Source organism: Podarcis tiliguerta, assembly GCF_965153285.1.
Source record: "Podarcis tiliguerta genome assembly, chromosome: 2".
NCBI classification, from domain to species: domain Eukaryota; kingdom Metazoa; phylum Chordata; class Lepidosauria; order Squamata; family Lacertidae; genus Podarcis; species Podarcis tiliguerta.
Genome location: NC_139535.1, coordinates 110,496,512 through 110,512,191, shown reverse-complemented (window position 1 = coordinate 110,512,191; position 15,680 = coordinate 110,496,512). Strand labels below are relative to the sequence as shown.

Sequence of the window (15,680 nt, the reverse complement as noted above, 5' to 3'; positions counted from 1 at the left end):
CTTCTCCTTTTGTCTGAAGACCCTCGTGTGGGCGCGCTCCGTGTGTTGTTGCAGATACACACACGCACATATTAAATGCAAATATTATACATTGTTATATGTGCCTGTTACGCAACCCCCACGCGCACCTACACAAATATATATATATTTATATATAGTATCTATAATCAATCAGATCTCTGATTCCTGCTCATCCCAAAGCAAATCGGGGTGTTGATTTCTTTTTTTTAAAAGGTTCAATTATAAACGATTTTGCACTAGAGAAGAAGATGAGAGAGAGAGAGAGAGAGAGAGGGGGGGGGGGAAGCATTTGGAATAGTCACACTTGTCAAGTGAGACCATCTTTTAGCTCTCAGAAGCAGCAAATCCATGTGAACTCTGGGTGAACCAAGATTGAAGCAATAAATCATCGCTACAAAAGCCGGCTGCTGCATACGAGTTCCAGACCCCTTACCTTTAACGCTTTCACGGGCGAAGACTGAAAAGCAGAGCTACAAAAGTTCACATCTCTGCGCGTAGCCTAAACAAGGAGGGGGGGAGGGGGGACTGTGCATCTAGGGGGCTAGGCGGGGAGGGAGGCTTTTTTTTTAGGGGGAAGGGGGGTCGTTGTTGCAGAGTAGGGGTGGTATTGGCTTAATAGTAGCAGATTATGCTGCTTTGAGTGGTGGTTAGGAGCGGTGGGGTAAGGAGGGGAGGGCTCGGAAGGGAGACGGGGACGTAATCGAACGTCATTCAACAAAGACAAGGGACGAGAAAGAATCGGATGGGGGATGCGGGGCGGGGGGAGGGAGGGAGGGAGAGAAGAGGCCGATTAAGGGAAAGGAAACCGGACAGCCATACGTGAATCTGGGGGGAGGGGGGGGAGATTGCACCATTTCCCCCCATTTTTTTATTTTTTAAAAAATGGAAATGGATGGATAAAATCTTGAGTGATCAATGGGCCCATTCATTTGGAGACGGTTCGCAGGGCATCAAGGCCTCCATCCTATGCGCTGGGAGCGAGCACGGCTGAATCCTGGAGGACTTCCTTACGAGGAAACACGCCGGTGCAGCACACACACACCCCGGAATTGTAGAACAGTTTCGTGGGGGGTTGAATCTATGTCCGGAGAAGAGCCTGGCGGTCTGCCTCAACTCACTGCCTCAACTCCCTTATATATCATATAGGCGATCTTGTGCATAAGTTCCCCACTCAAATAAATAAATAAATAAATAAAGCTCTCACACACACACCAAGTGACGCCCCCGTTTGAAGCTAAAGCACAGCTAGGAGATTTGGGGTGAGGGTGGTGTGTGGGAGAGAAAAAGTTTCACACGCATGCAGGCGCGCGCACACACACACATCTCTATAGTTGACTAATCTATTATGACAAACAATATGATGGATATAGTTTATGTTAATCGCCATGCCCTTTCCTCTAGAATTTAACTGTAAGTTAATGGACACCGGAAACTAGAATTCTACATGGCTTGCTAATGGGTTTAGGTATTAGCAAGTTCTAACGATGCATACAAATGCACTTGTCTCTGTAGGCTGTCTTAAGATTTATGGCTCTTTTGCCTTCTGTAGCTGTAAACAAGGGGGGGGGGGGAGAGAGAAGAGAGAGAGAGAGGGGAAAGAGGGGAAAGAAATCCCAGCCCCTGTGCAATTTAGCACCTCCAAGGAGCCGTTTCTTTCACTTTCTTCCTTTATTTAAAGAAATACCCCAGGTTGTGGGAGGGAGTTTTGACTCCGTCTGCAACTTTCCTTTCCCCCCCTCCCCACTAAAATGCTCGTCTGTTGGGCTTCATTATGCTCTTACGTTCCCCTTGCCCACGCTTCCATCAAGGGGGACAAGGCACTGAAACCCACTTAGAAAGTCATAATGGCCATAATAAAGACTCCGCTGCAAACGGGGTTTCGACTCCTACTCGACGGCGATGAAGGATGATTGTGGGTTCAGGTTCTACCGGGAGGGAGGGAGGGAAGGATGGTGTGGGGGTGAGGAGCGGTTGTTAGAGAGGAAAGTTTCGGGGAGGGTGGGAAGAAAAATACCCCCCCCCTTAAAACACATAACAACAACTACTGCAACAATAACAACAAGCCGACCCTGCAAACTCTAACAAAGGAACAATGAAGCTTTGCATCTCATGGTGTCTGGGGTGGGGTGGTGGAGTTAAGAATGTAACTTTGTATGATTTAAACCGCCCCCCTCCCTTCCCGATTCATTTCTGTTGGATGTCTTCCACAGGACCCGAAACCACGAAGATCTCGCTTAGTTTGGCTGGGGAAGGAAGAAGAGGAGGAGGAAGAGAAGAAGAAGAACGCCGTGTGTGTACCCAAAGGAAAAATATACTGGGGTGTCTCTGTCGAAAGGTAAAATGGCCATATACATAACGCAGTTATCTAGGTGACGGGAGAGATGCTTTGCTGAAGCCTTTTCCCGTAGCTTCAGTTTCGCGCCTGCGTCTTTTTCCAGGGTTGCCCAAGCCTGGTCGATCCGTTGGACAGAGGAACAAAATAAGGACGCATATATCGAAATTATTTCATTGATGAGTATATTGTTTTGTGGAATGCATTATTATTATTATCATTGTTGTTGTTATTATTATTAGGATGGGCCCGGGGTGGGGAGAAGATCCAGGAAGGTCTAAAAGAAGAAGAAATTAGTAGGGTATTGATTGTGTTTGCTTGGAGATGGGTGGGAACCGCTTGCGAAGGTTTTCTCACTCTTTGGGCGTGCTGTTGATAATCTAACAACGGGGTGAAAACGTTCTCTCGGACGCAGAACCCAAAGTTCGCAAGTTGATAAAGAAAAAGAAGGGGAATTAACCGGCCTCCTCCCTTCCGCAGGGTTTATTAGCCTTCCGCACTCACGCACCAACCGTCTCCAGCAAATTTATATTTAGCCAGGCCTCTAATGTATGTTTCAGCGGCGAGAAAAACAATCAAATCCTTTTCATCGATGTGTAACTTCGCTTTAACTTGGATTTAAAACATCGTTTGGCCTCTGCTTACATTTAGAAGTGCGTGGGGTTGTTGTTTTTTAAATCGCTATTCCATCCCATCCTCACTTCCAAATTAACTTATAGGGGTTTTTTTGAGAGGGAGGGCAGAGTTATGAGGCATTTGATCAAAGCGATTTACATCGACCGGACCGCTTGACGGTATTGCCAGGATCTTATCTGAGATCTGATCTTTAACAGGACCAATGCAATATTGTTTGCGTTCCCGTCCGGGGATTGTTTCCTTATCATAATCGCTTATTGACAAGAAACGGAATTCGTTTTCATTTATGTTTAACACATTACTTTTTTAATTTAATTTTTTTTAAAGGGGGGAACGTAATGATTTCTAGAGATAGTGGGATTCATGTCAGAGGAGTTCATTTGCTAGCCAAAGTTATGTCTTTGTCACATAATGTATGCTAGATATTTGCAGGAGTGCATCACGAATACAAGTTTTAAGATACTAAAGGGAAGGAAAGAAGGAGAGAAAGAAAGAAAGAAAGAAAGAAAGAAAGAAAAGTCTAATTCTATGCATCTTTACTGGCAAGAAAGTCCCACTAAGTTCAGTGGAGCTTACTGACTCCCAAGTAAGAGACTCTGCTGCCTTCCTAGATATTTTCTTTTTCTTTAAAAAAAAATTCTGTACTTCATCCTTCTTCCAAGTAACTAGTTACTCTTTTTTTAAGTTAAACTCAGGAGCCCAGGAACCTAACACGCTGGATTTCAAATAATGGCAAAAATTAAAATGCCCTTTGCAGCATACATTTATGTTAAAGAGAGGGGGCAGGCAGGCCCTCCCTCGTTTCTAAAAGCTGAGGGAGATGGTCGGTGTGGTTTTTCGATGAAATGCAAGATTATCAAAAACTGAAATGCCCTATTGGCTGAACTGCACCTGCTGATCGCAGGGACGCTGCCCGTTCTGGCGGTGCTCTGATCCAGAAAGGGACTGAAGCATAAATCGTGGAAGCAAAAGTCTCCTTTCCGAGTGTCCTAAAAGAAGGTCTAACTTCAACCTGACACACACACCCGTCCCGCGAATCCCCGCGCCCCAACAATGTATTTAACATTTACAAAACTAAGAGGGCATCTTCAAGATCACTTAAAGCAGATTAAATGTGCCTGAGTGAGTCGGACCCTACGCGCTCCCTGTGTAAAACCTTGTAAAATACCTCGCTGGGCCAGGACGATCCTAGGGGGAAAATTAAGTGGATCGTGCAAGAATGAAAGTCAGCCCACCTCAAACAGAAGACTCTGTTTTGGGAGATCCATAAAATACACTTCGTGTTTACAGATTAACGGCGCGATCCTAGGCTTGCTTACTCCGAAGTAAATCCTGACGTGTTCTCCTAACTTCCTTCCAGGAAAGTGGGCGTCGGACTGCAGTTGCTCTATCTATCTATCTATCATCTATCTATCTATCTATCTATCCCAGAACAGAGTAAAAACAAACAATTATTGAACCAAAAATAAGAAAAAAAGGGGTCTGGGGCTAGGCTGGTTATTCCAGTCACTTGAAACGTGCCTGCATTGCTTGGAACGCTCGCTTTGAGAATAATAAAATATTTAAAACTCCAAGTCAACCTTTTTCCTATTTATTGCCGTGTATAATTCAACATTATCGCGTATTAATAAGCCAATAATGATAATCTCTATAGGAAAAGCATGCTAGCTGGGCCGCTTTTATGGCCGCCCTTATCCTTTCTAATGACCTTTGGCTCAGCAGAGTAATAACTCATTACGGAATGAGCAATTGTCTGGAGTGCCTTAAATACCTCGCGATCTCTCTCTCTCTCTCCCTCCCCCTCTACACGCCGGACACTTCCAAGAAGAGGTACTGTGTGTGAGAGTGTATGATGGAATCGTCTTCCCTGTCTTGAGACAGCTTAGAGGGAAAGGAAGAGGAGGAAGGGCCACAAAGAGAGTCTTCTTCAGTTCATGTGCAGCTGTGCCATAGAAGAAGCCAGAGGACTTCTTGGTGATAAAGGTGCTGTTCAGCTGGTTTTTCTGGATCTTGTCATTTTATGCTCCCCTGTCTCTTTTGGCCACAGCAACTCCCAAGTAGCAGCACCCACTGTTGACAAATAAACAAATAAATAAATGATGCTGCCATCGTGGCAATGGCCTATGATCAAGCCTCAAAATGCCATCGTGAAGTGAGTCGCTATCCTGCAAACACACACCCATCTTCCCAGTGTTTAAAATCCATATAGTAGGACAGGCCCATGTCCATGTGTGTAGAATTGTGACTCACTTCACAATGGCGTTCTGAAGAGAGATGCGATAAAGAGCGCAGGCTGTTGCGATGAAGGCAGTAGTGGTGTCGGCAGTAGAGCAGAACAACAATACTACTCCAAGCAAAATACTCTCTCAGTCTCGCCTTCATCTTTATTATATCATATCATATAATTCATATTTTATATAATTTAATATAATATATAATTTAAAGCAGCAATGCTGGAATTTGAACCCAAGCTCATCCAGTCCAGTTGGAAGAGGTTGAGTCAGGCAAGGTAGCTATGCAGATGAAAGGGTTGTGTGGTGGTGCATGCGGAGATGGGATTTATTGTAAAGTTATAGGATGTACTTTATTGCCTTCCCCTCATTTGTATGGGTGTAAAAAAAAAATTGAACTTTTAAGGAAATTCAATCCAATTGCCTTGTAAGATATGCAAGACTGAAATGTGCCTTTCTTTTAACTCCTTGTTGAAAGATGTTAGTTATTTTAAAATTGTTTCCAGTTATATTAAAGACAAATTGAAAAGCAAAACATAGTCTTAGTAGTGTTCTTCTCCCCCCATCCCTTTCAGGATTTCAGATCTCAATCCTATGTGTACACACCCAAAACAGAGAGAGAGCGAGACCTGAGCTCAGGCCTTATAGATTTGCCTTAAACGCTTTGAATGCAGACATGGTTTTCCTAGGGAAATCAAAGTGATTTGCTTAGGTGAGGCCATGAGTTTCCCCGCCTCTTTTTTCTTTTTTTGGAAAACATATATTTTGTATAAAAACAGTAAACAAAATAGCCCATCAACAACTGTACACATACGGCTAGAGTCCTCCCCAGATAATTTTCTAGGAAGTCAAATACAAGTCACCTTGCTGTGACAGAAAATCACAAACATTTTTGAATTTCTGATATGCATAGAAACTGATCTTGATTAAAAACCTATGCTATTCTCTCTAACCCAAATGAAAGCAAATAGGAAAAACATGGGATTAATGTATGGCTAGGTGGCTATTGCCCCTCCTGGTATCCTGAACATCAGTGTCCCTCAGACTTGGTGACTAAAAGTATTGGGACAGAAAGTACTGGGTGCATGGACATTTAAGCTGTAAGTAATCACAATATGTAAGGCTGTAGAACATATTTACTGCTTACACAGTGCAGATGTTAAAACAGGTGCCTTAACATGCAACCCCCACACCTTATATTATTATTTTTAGTGCATGTGGAGTTAACTCTTTTGCTACTACAGTACTGGATAGGAATGGATAACAGATGCATAAACCCATGGAGTGAATAGTTAAATTGCCAGTTTATAAATAGTGGGTCAAAGGGTAGATAGGGTATCCTTCTCAGTGAACATGGGAAGTTTTGACTCCAGCACCTAAGAAAATTTGCCTCTGTGTCATTCCAGTGTTTTCATGCAGTACAGCATTAGTCCCAGAGAATGACAGAAACAGAAGATCACTGCACAGAATTCAGCTGGTGAAACTGACTAAGCTTTCAAGCATCACACCATACAATCCATCTTTGATCAGAAATGAGAATCAGAAAGCAAAACGAAAATGAAGTCTCACGTCCATTTTTTAGGCACCATCTAGGGTCCATAGTATTTTTTTATTTTAAGGTGCAACATGGAATAACTTTTAAGTGTACATTTATAAAAACAATGGTTGAATTCAGCATGTGTATGTTGAAGGTAAATCCATCCGGCATCTCTAATTCACCGGGGCTCTTTGGACTATATTTGGGGGCAAACTTGGGTTGCTGCTGCGTAAAGTGTGAAAGATCCCTAGGATGTAATTAAGATTCATGGAAAGCAATGCAAATATTGCCAGTGACTGGATGTTGCCAATGAACAAGAAGTTGGCAAAAGAATGCAAATATTTCAAGATGTTTCAGGAAAATAATGGCTTGCCCATGAGTAATAACAATATTTCATCGACAGAGAATCTGATACACACACAATACATCTAACATCTATTTGCACAAGCAATTCAGCACAATGGCTTTTCATCCAGCGCCCGCAGAGTGTGGCCACACTGGCCTTGCCAGAAACGGAAACTCAGCCAGTGCTGCTCTCATTGTGGGCTGAGGTACAGTGAGCCAAACACAACCCAACTTGTGTGCATGCTGATTCAGTTCTGTGAGCTCAGCACACAGCACCAAACTTTAATATTTTCACAACTGAAGCAAAAGTTCAAAATGACATCCTTAAAGGAAAAAGATTGACACATAGACATGAAGGCTGGAAGGAGGAATCTACTGGCCTAAAGCAACTACTTCATGCCTCATTTTGGTAAAGTCAAACCTGCTAACAACTGCAGAGGTAGAAATGTGGGCTAGGATGGTCATTCTGGTGCCTGGACTCTATAAGCTAGAGTGTCTTATTGGCTTCATAGTTCCTGCCAATGATTGATGTATTCTGGTATGTGTGAGATTTCAACAACTATCAAGCCTCCCAAAGACATACATCAGTAGTGTTAATGAAAGGAGGGCATACTTAAAATATACCACATGCAGAAGATGGTCGTTCAGCTGCTCTGAAATGTTCACAAAGCATAACCCACATCACAAACATCATCCCATTTTACCACCCGCTGAAGTGCTCATGCAGCCTGGTGCTGAGATCTCGCTGTTCATCCCACTGTTTTTCGAATTCAACAAGGTTGTAAATTCTGTGCCAAGTTCATTACAAGTTTATTATCTTAGCTGTAGCCATAACAACAACATAATACAAGGAACAATGCACAGGATAAAGGGGGTGTACAAAAGCAGTATTGTACGCATCCAGTTCACATGGCACCCTTTTGACAATGGATGACATTAAATTTTACTAAATCTTCCCTAGGGTTAGCCATCATATATACAAAAGTAGAAACATTATGTAGGTAGACAACTCTTAAGTATTACCCCAAAAATGCCTATTTCAGGATGACTGACCCGTACTGAATCTTCTGCTTCATATCCAAGTGACCATCTACAGCTCCAGGTTTACTCATAAAGTACTTATATAGAATTATTCCTCATTGAGAAGGTCAGTTCTGTAGTTGAGTTCCCAGGCCAATCTTTTGAGTGATGTAAGCTCCCATCCCAGAGCCTCATCCTTTTTTCCCCAGTCAAGGATCCAAGGATGCAAAGGAACGTCTTGGTAGAAGTGCTGTCCTTGTGATACACATGGCTGTTCCTACAACAAAATATGACCAATATCAAACATTATTTAGCCTCACCTGCGTAGCTGCTATTGGGACATTTTGTCAAATACTGTCACACATCCTAAGATTGGTAGAAGGGTGCATGCAAAAGATCACACTTAAAAAAATTAGATTCATTAATGCAGAATGATTCCACGTTGGGTTTCCACACTAATGGAGACTTACTCCATCCATAAACATTCAAAAAGCAGGGAGGAGAGAAACCACAACAACAATTATTTGGCAAAACAGAGCAAGAAAGTGAATTTGAGTGGGTTATAGGATAGCAAACGCACACTAAGTGATTCTGAATTAGTCTCTTCTCTGAAACTATATGCTAAAAGTTCATATTTTAGTATCCTGACAGTCATTTTCACATATAGATAAACTATATACACCAATACACATATAACCTACATCTTTGACATCCTAGGCATTTAGAAAACACACTGTAGAAGCAGATGTGTAAAAACAACAGAACTGGTAATACATAACTGTATTGATCACATCCCGCCGAGGCTAGGAAATGTCAAGAACCAATTTCTAAGGATCAACATATTCTGTTCAACTGAAGTTACTTTTAATCAAAGGGCACTGAGGCCTTTTCGTATCACACCCATGGGGAAAATACCAGCGCCTGTTGGTTCAGCAGCTTAAAGAATTGCAGTGCAGGTAAATATTTTCTGAGGCCAATAAGCAAAACAAAGGATATCTAACACTGCCCAGGATCATGTGTAATCGAACACTTTGCAAGCACCAAGGCCAATGCAACTTTATACAGGGCACTGCTTGGTTAATACCAGCATGTTAATTTGCTAGCTTGCTATGGTCATACGTCAACCCTCTTCAAGAAACTATGGTGGCAGCATTGAAAAGTACAGGACAGGGAGCCCCTATTCATTCTGATTTATTGGTGACAAAACAAATTCATTAGGGCTCGATCATCAAAGAGCCTACATCTTAAAAAGCTGGCTAAGGTGTAGAGCTTTTAAAGGCCCACTCTGTCAAAGAGAAATGAAAGGAAATTGGCATGAAGAGAATCAGCTATTCACCCTGAGATGTGGGTTGTGTTTTCATTCTTTGCATGCTAATATCACAACTACTTGGTTTGTGGCAGAATATAAAGAAAACAACAGCACTTCTGCATTGGGAAAGCTATTCTTTTGGGTGGCTTTCAACACAGTGGTTTTCCAAACAATGGACACAATTCAAGTCCTTTCAAATCTATGGGAGCTTTGGCTTCTGTGGAAGATGGGATTGTACCCAATATCACCACAAGTTTTCTACACATGTCTTGCCTGAAATTTCCCATCAGGTGTATGGCAGTACTCAGTTGGATTGACACAGGAGGACCATGTGGGTGTGGGTGTACTTTGCCATATCTATAGGCTCTAAACCCCTAGAACAATAGGGAATTTGCTGCCAAGGAGTGTGGTGGAGTCTCCTTCTTTGGAGGTCTTTAAGCAGAGGCTTGACAACCATATGTCAGGAGTGCTCTGATGGTGTTTCCTGCTTGGCAGGGGGTTGGACTCGATGGCCCTTGTGGTCTCTTCCAACTCTATGGTTCTATGATTCTATGAATAATGTAGAAAGGAGGTGTGGAATTTCAAAATAAAATGAAAATGAACTAACAAGTACCAAACATCCTCTAGTCTCATATTTTGGATTGAAAGCAGCAATTTAATGGGTGGTACATAGAAAAACACATCGTGGAGTATTGACCTTATTTTGATCCTCTTTGGTGCCATTGCTTCTCCTAGCTGCTGCCGCTGCATCAATAATATCCCTTCCCCCACCTAGTTACTGCTTCTTTCTTCTTAAACACAAGCGTGATTCCAGCCAATGAGAGATCACACAGCGAGTTGGAAACCATTATGATCCTGCATAGTGACACCACCAAGGGCAAATAAAGTCCATTGAGAGAGTGGGAGGGACAATATACATGAAATCACATTTGGTGGGGGGGATTTGTTTTATAATATTTCTACACCTCTTACCTTAAAAGAAATTTACAAAAGCAAAGTACATATTAAACCAATATCACAGACAAAGGTACAGTCAGTGCTTTTTTTCGGGGGGGGACACAGGGGTACGCATACCCCTAAACATTTTGTGAATCTAAGTTTGACCTCATTGAGGGGCAGTATTTCAATATGAGTAGCAAAATGAGAGTCCCCCTAAACAGGTTTTTTTAGGGGGGGGAAGCACTGAATATAGTGCTTATGACTTCATAAGCACCACTGAAAATTCCTCAACAAAACTGAGGCATTTTTAAACATTGCTGAATATGTTTCCAAAAAAATTAACCGTGAGTAGTTTGGCTCAGACCTAACATCATCGGGCCAAGTGGGAAGGGGAATTTTAGGACTTCCTGCTTCCCTAAGATTCCTGATTATAGTACAGATGCAGGCTAGAAACGTACTTCACTTCATCAAGAACAAATATTACAAATGGCTGACTAACCAACTTGCCACATGGACACTGCAGTAAATTAATACTTGATAAATGGCCACCTATGTTCATTCCTAGGTAGGAGTTGCCCTCTTCCTTCGTGCACTGGATTTGAAAGATAATGGGTTTGATTCTATGGACTTCAGAGATCAGAACTCAGGTTCATCCTCCCCTGTTCCCAATTTGATGCCTTCTCTGTCTACCTACCCCTTCTGGAGCCTGGGTTGCTATGGGTGGGGGGTCCTTCTATGAACCTTGATTTATGGATACGGACATACTAATTTCAGGTAGGTAACTGTGTTGATCTGATGCAGTCGAAATAACAAAATAAAAAAATATGTAGAAGTGTGCATGCACACAAAAACTTATTACAGAACAAACTTAGTTGGTCTATAAGGTGCTACTGGACAGTTTATTTGTTTTTGTGTGTTTGTTTTATTTTTATATACTGTACTAATGTTATTCAAGTTCAGCCTTCCCATTTGCTGCTTTAATAAAACTACACACACCACTACAGAGGGTCGCCGACACAACCTCCTAAGTGCAGCCAATCATAAGCCACATCTGCACTCTTCACATAAAGCACTGAGTACAGCTTAAACAAGGCATGGCTTCCCCCAAAGAATCCTGGTAAATGTAGTTTTTTAAGGGTTCTGAGAGCTGTCAGGAGATTCCTATTCTCCTCCCAGAGCCCACAATTCCCAGAATTCCCTGGGAAGAGGGATTGATTGTTAAATTACTCTGGGGGTTGTAGTTCTGTGAGGGGAGTAAAAAAAAAGGTAAAGGTAAAGGACACCTGACAGTTAAGTCCAGTTGCAAATGACTCTGGGGTTGTGGCGCTCATCTCACTTTACAGGCTGAGAGAGCCGACGTTTGTCCGCAGACAGTTTTTCTGGATCACGTGACCAGCATGACTAAGCAATTTCTGGGGAAACCAGAGCAGTGCACAGAAATGCCGTTTATCTTTCCGCCGGAGGTGTACCTATTTATCTACTTGCACTGGTGTGCTTTCAAACTGCTAGGTGGGCAGGAGCTGGGACTGAGCAACTGGAGCTAACCACCTCATGGGGATTCGAACCACCGACCTTCTGATTGGCAAGCCCTAGGCTCAGTGGTTTAGACCACAGCGCCACCCGCATCCCTGTTGTGAGGGGAGTAGGGATCTCTTAATACCTTTTGGCACTCTACTGTTCCCAGGATTCTTTGGAAGAGGCCATGGCTGTGGTATGATAGTGTTTGAAATGAATAATGTAGATAGGACTCTAGACCTGTAGGAATGTTTGATTTCTCACTCCTGATCTATCCTTAGTTTGCAGTGAAATGAATAATTTCACTAAAATCAGTAGGGCTAACCTGGGATAAATTTCCTAAAGATCACATCTTTAGGGTGTGTTCCCCTTCTTTAAAAAATAAATAAATCCAATTTATTTATCTTATTTTGCCTTTTTCTTCCAAGGACCTTAGAACAGTTGACATGAGCTTACTCTATTCTGGCAGCAATCCAGTGTAGGGCAGGAAAGGCCACCAGTGAAACTTTCAGCTATACAGTGATACCTTGGGTTACATACGCTTCAGGTTACAGACTCCGCTAACCCAGAAATAGTACCTCGGGTTAAGAACTTTGCTTCAGGATGAGAACAGAAATTGTGCTCCGGCAGTGCGGTGGCAGCAGGAGGCCCCATTAGCTAAAAGTGGTGCTTCAGGTTAAGAACAGTTTCAGGTTAAGAACGGACCTCCGGAATGAATTAAGTTCTTAACCTGAGATACCACTGTACAGTGAAGTGAAATTGGGTCCTAATTCAAGTACAACTATCTACTACACCAGTATTATTATTTTTTATCTTTTCAGATGTGGACTGTGTATGCATTTCCATTTACTGTGCACCCATGCACTCCCACTGCTGGTTTGGCAAGTGCTGTACATATGACATTAGCCACAGTCCATTTCTTACGAAATACTGTGTTTTGATGCGTTTGTCCCCCAACCAAATTGAGAAAAAGAATGACCTTGCTGCATTTTACATGGCAATGTGCACAACAGCCACAGATTCCACCTTCGATGACAACCCAACAAGGAACCGGCTTCTAATTTCATCTGACTTGCTCCTTTCACTGAGAACATGGACATAACCCACACCATAGATCAAACCAAATTGGTTCCACAGATATTTTCCCCTTGCCATAGAAAGACAGAGATTGTAGTTCTGTATATACCATCCTTCAGAAGGTTTTTCCAAGTGGGAAAACCTTAGGCTTCTTCCGGTCAATCTGCACGACTGCTAGTGTGGTGCAAAACCTCTATAAGTTAACAGATGGGACCTGCAGAAAGCAGGTCCCATTTCTGTTCAGTGTTCCAGTCAGTCAGTCAAGCCTTCTTCCAGGATATTCCATTCCACAACAACCAACCAGAAAGTGTACTTAGCAGGGGTTTTTGGAGGAAAGGGTCCCCCTTAGATTTCTTATAAAAATGTTGTGTAGAGCTCCAAACCTTGGACGTTTCCGAGCACAATTCAAAGTGTTGGTGCTGACCTTTAAACCCCTAAACGGCCTCGGTCCAGTATATCTGAAGGAGCGTCTCCACCCCCATTGTTCTGCCCGGACACTGAGGTCCAGCTCCGAGGGCCTTCTGGCGGTTCCCTCACTGCGAGAGGCCAAGTTACAGGGAACCAGGCAGAGGGCCTTCTCGGTAGTGGCGCCCGCCCTGTGGAACGCCCTCCCATCAGATGTCAAAGCGATAAACAACTACCTGACATTCAGAAGACATCTGAAGGCAGCCCTGTTCAGGGAAGTTTTTAATATGTGACATTTTAGTGTATTTTTCATCTTTGTTGGAAGCAAATTTGTACTTTGTTGGGTACAAATATTATTATTATTGGACTACCCTGAAGTCTGGTGATACCTCCCACCTGTGTCTCAATACTGTCATTTTGGCTACATGAAGATCCACACTCATATAATTGAGTTACTATTACTATAAGAAGCTAATGCCAATTATTAATTGCATTTCCCAATATATCTCACCTTTTCTCCAAAGAGCTCAAGGTGGTGCACACTCCTCATTGAATCTAGTGAGGTAGAGTAGGCTGAGAGGCAGTGTCTGGCTCAAGGTTACCCACTGAGCTTCATGACCAAGATTTAAACCCTAGTCTCCCAGGTGCTAGTCCGACTCTCTAACCACTGCACCACACACTGGCTCACATAATGTGTATGTACAGGCATCTCAAACTTTAACTAGTTTAATAGTTGTGCCCCTTCCTTCTCCCAGGGAATCTTAGAACATGTATCTCCAACCTTTTCAGACCCAAGACCTACATTTAACCCTACCGTGCATTTGGGGATCCATTTCTTAATCTTCTACCATATATTCGCTCCTGTTGTGACCCAGTTTGGATCAGGCTATGACCCACTAGTGGGTCCCGACCCACCATTTGAAGATCAGTGCCCCAAAATTATAAGAAGGGATCTCTATGAGAAGCCTCCACAAACTACAATTTGATTCTTTGTGAGCAACTTACGTCACCAAACTACAATTCCCAGGATTGTGGGAAGTCAGGGCAACAGTTAAATTGCTATAAAATAGATAAATACAGTGCAAACAGGCCCTTAGTTTTTCCTTCTCCTCCTTCCTCTCCCTGACTCTCTCATTTTCTGAAAAAAGAACAGAAAAATGTGGTGTGGCTTTTTTGCGCCTGATTTATCCACCTAAACATGACCAAGCTGAGGTTCGTAACAGCCCACCAATTCAAGCTCAGTGCCATAATGATACTCTTTCTTTCTTTCTTTCTTTCTTTCTTTCTTTCTTTCTTTCCATTGTAGAAAGGGAGAGGGGCAGAGGAGATGAGCCCAATATCTGTTGCATGGCTTCTACATTCTTCCTGCCATAGACAGTATTCTTTTCCTTGCCTTTCCATTATATATTTTGAAGCATAAGATAAGTCTGCTGGGAGGGATGTCAAGTGCTTTAAAGTCATTTGCCAGGAAGTGGCTGCTACCATCATCTCCTTCTCCCCCCACCCCACCTCCACTCCCTCCTCCCACCTAATTATACTCCATCAGAGTTCTTCAACATGGGTGTTGAATTTAAGCACCTGCTTAAATTCAACCCCTTTTCAACAAAGCCCTCTTAATCACGTGCTTTAACTTTGATCAAGTGATTAAATGTCACAGAGACCAGTGGGACTTAAGCAGGTGCTCCTAATGCTTTGATGACTTCAGATAGGATTACTTCCATCCTTGGATACTTAAGTACTTTTCCTGGACAGAAGCCAATGAGACTACTTGATCATGTGTTTGAGGCAATCACCTTGTAGTCATTTTTTAGTAGACTCCTACTGATTTCCCCACTCTAGACCCTATTCTTCCAGTCCCGCATTTCACCTTCTTAAACTCGTGGTCTCTTGAGGGATGGGTTTATCTGAATATGCATAGTAGATAAGCAACCAGGCCTACTTGCACAAGGAAGCTATCGCCTATTATGTATTTACTTACGATATTTCTGTCCTGCTCTTTGTCTTGCAAGATGATCCCAGAGTGAGTTATAATTGCTGGTAAAATACATAACCAACAATAAAAGATAGGTTGTTGGCATCCATCTTTCTCAAGAGAAAATGGAGTGTGAAGTCAAACTGCTGTGTTAGCAGCACCAAAGTGACTTTCCCCATATGGAGACCCTGGGCTGCCCAGGCGACAAGACCCCCCTCTTGGCCTTGCTCAGGGGTCAGCAACCTTTTCCAGCCGTGGGCCGGTCCACTGTCCCTCAGACCATGTGGTGGGCCAGACTATTTTTTTGGGGGGGGGGGGATGAACGAATTCCTATGCCCCAC

The 15,680-nt window shown here is 42.8% G+C and overlaps 1 protein-coding gene and 1 long non-coding RNA gene across 27 annotated transcripts in view; one reads left to right on the top strand and one right to left on the bottom strand.

Annotated features, from left to right (window-relative positions):
* LOC310671418 (homeobox protein Hox-C5-like) overlaps positions 1 to 15,680 on the bottom strand; it is a 149,457-nt gene that overhangs the window by 44,489 nt on the left and 89,288 nt on the right. For 14 of the 26 annotated variants that reach the window (XM_083427433.1, XM_083427430.1, XM_083427431.1 and 11 more), the window contains one exon: positions 8,126 to 8,399. The exons of 6 other annotated variants lie outside the window; for them this stretch is intronic. The gene's annotated coding sequence lies outside the window, so the exon portion shown is untranslated. Of the gene's footprint in view, positions 1 to 454; positions 560 to 8,125; positions 8,400 to 10,128; positions 10,287 to 15,680 lie in introns of those variants that run through there. 6 more of the 26 variants (XM_083427435.1, XM_083427448.1, XM_083427446.1 and 3 more) reach the window with 5 other exon arrangements.
* On the top strand, positions 1,232 to 5,059 carry LOC310671758. The gene is made up of 3 exons (XR_014508157.1): positions 1,232 to 1,933; positions 2,232 to 2,356; positions 4,815 to 5,059. It is a non-coding gene; the product is annotated as an uncharacterized lncRNA (long non-coding RNA).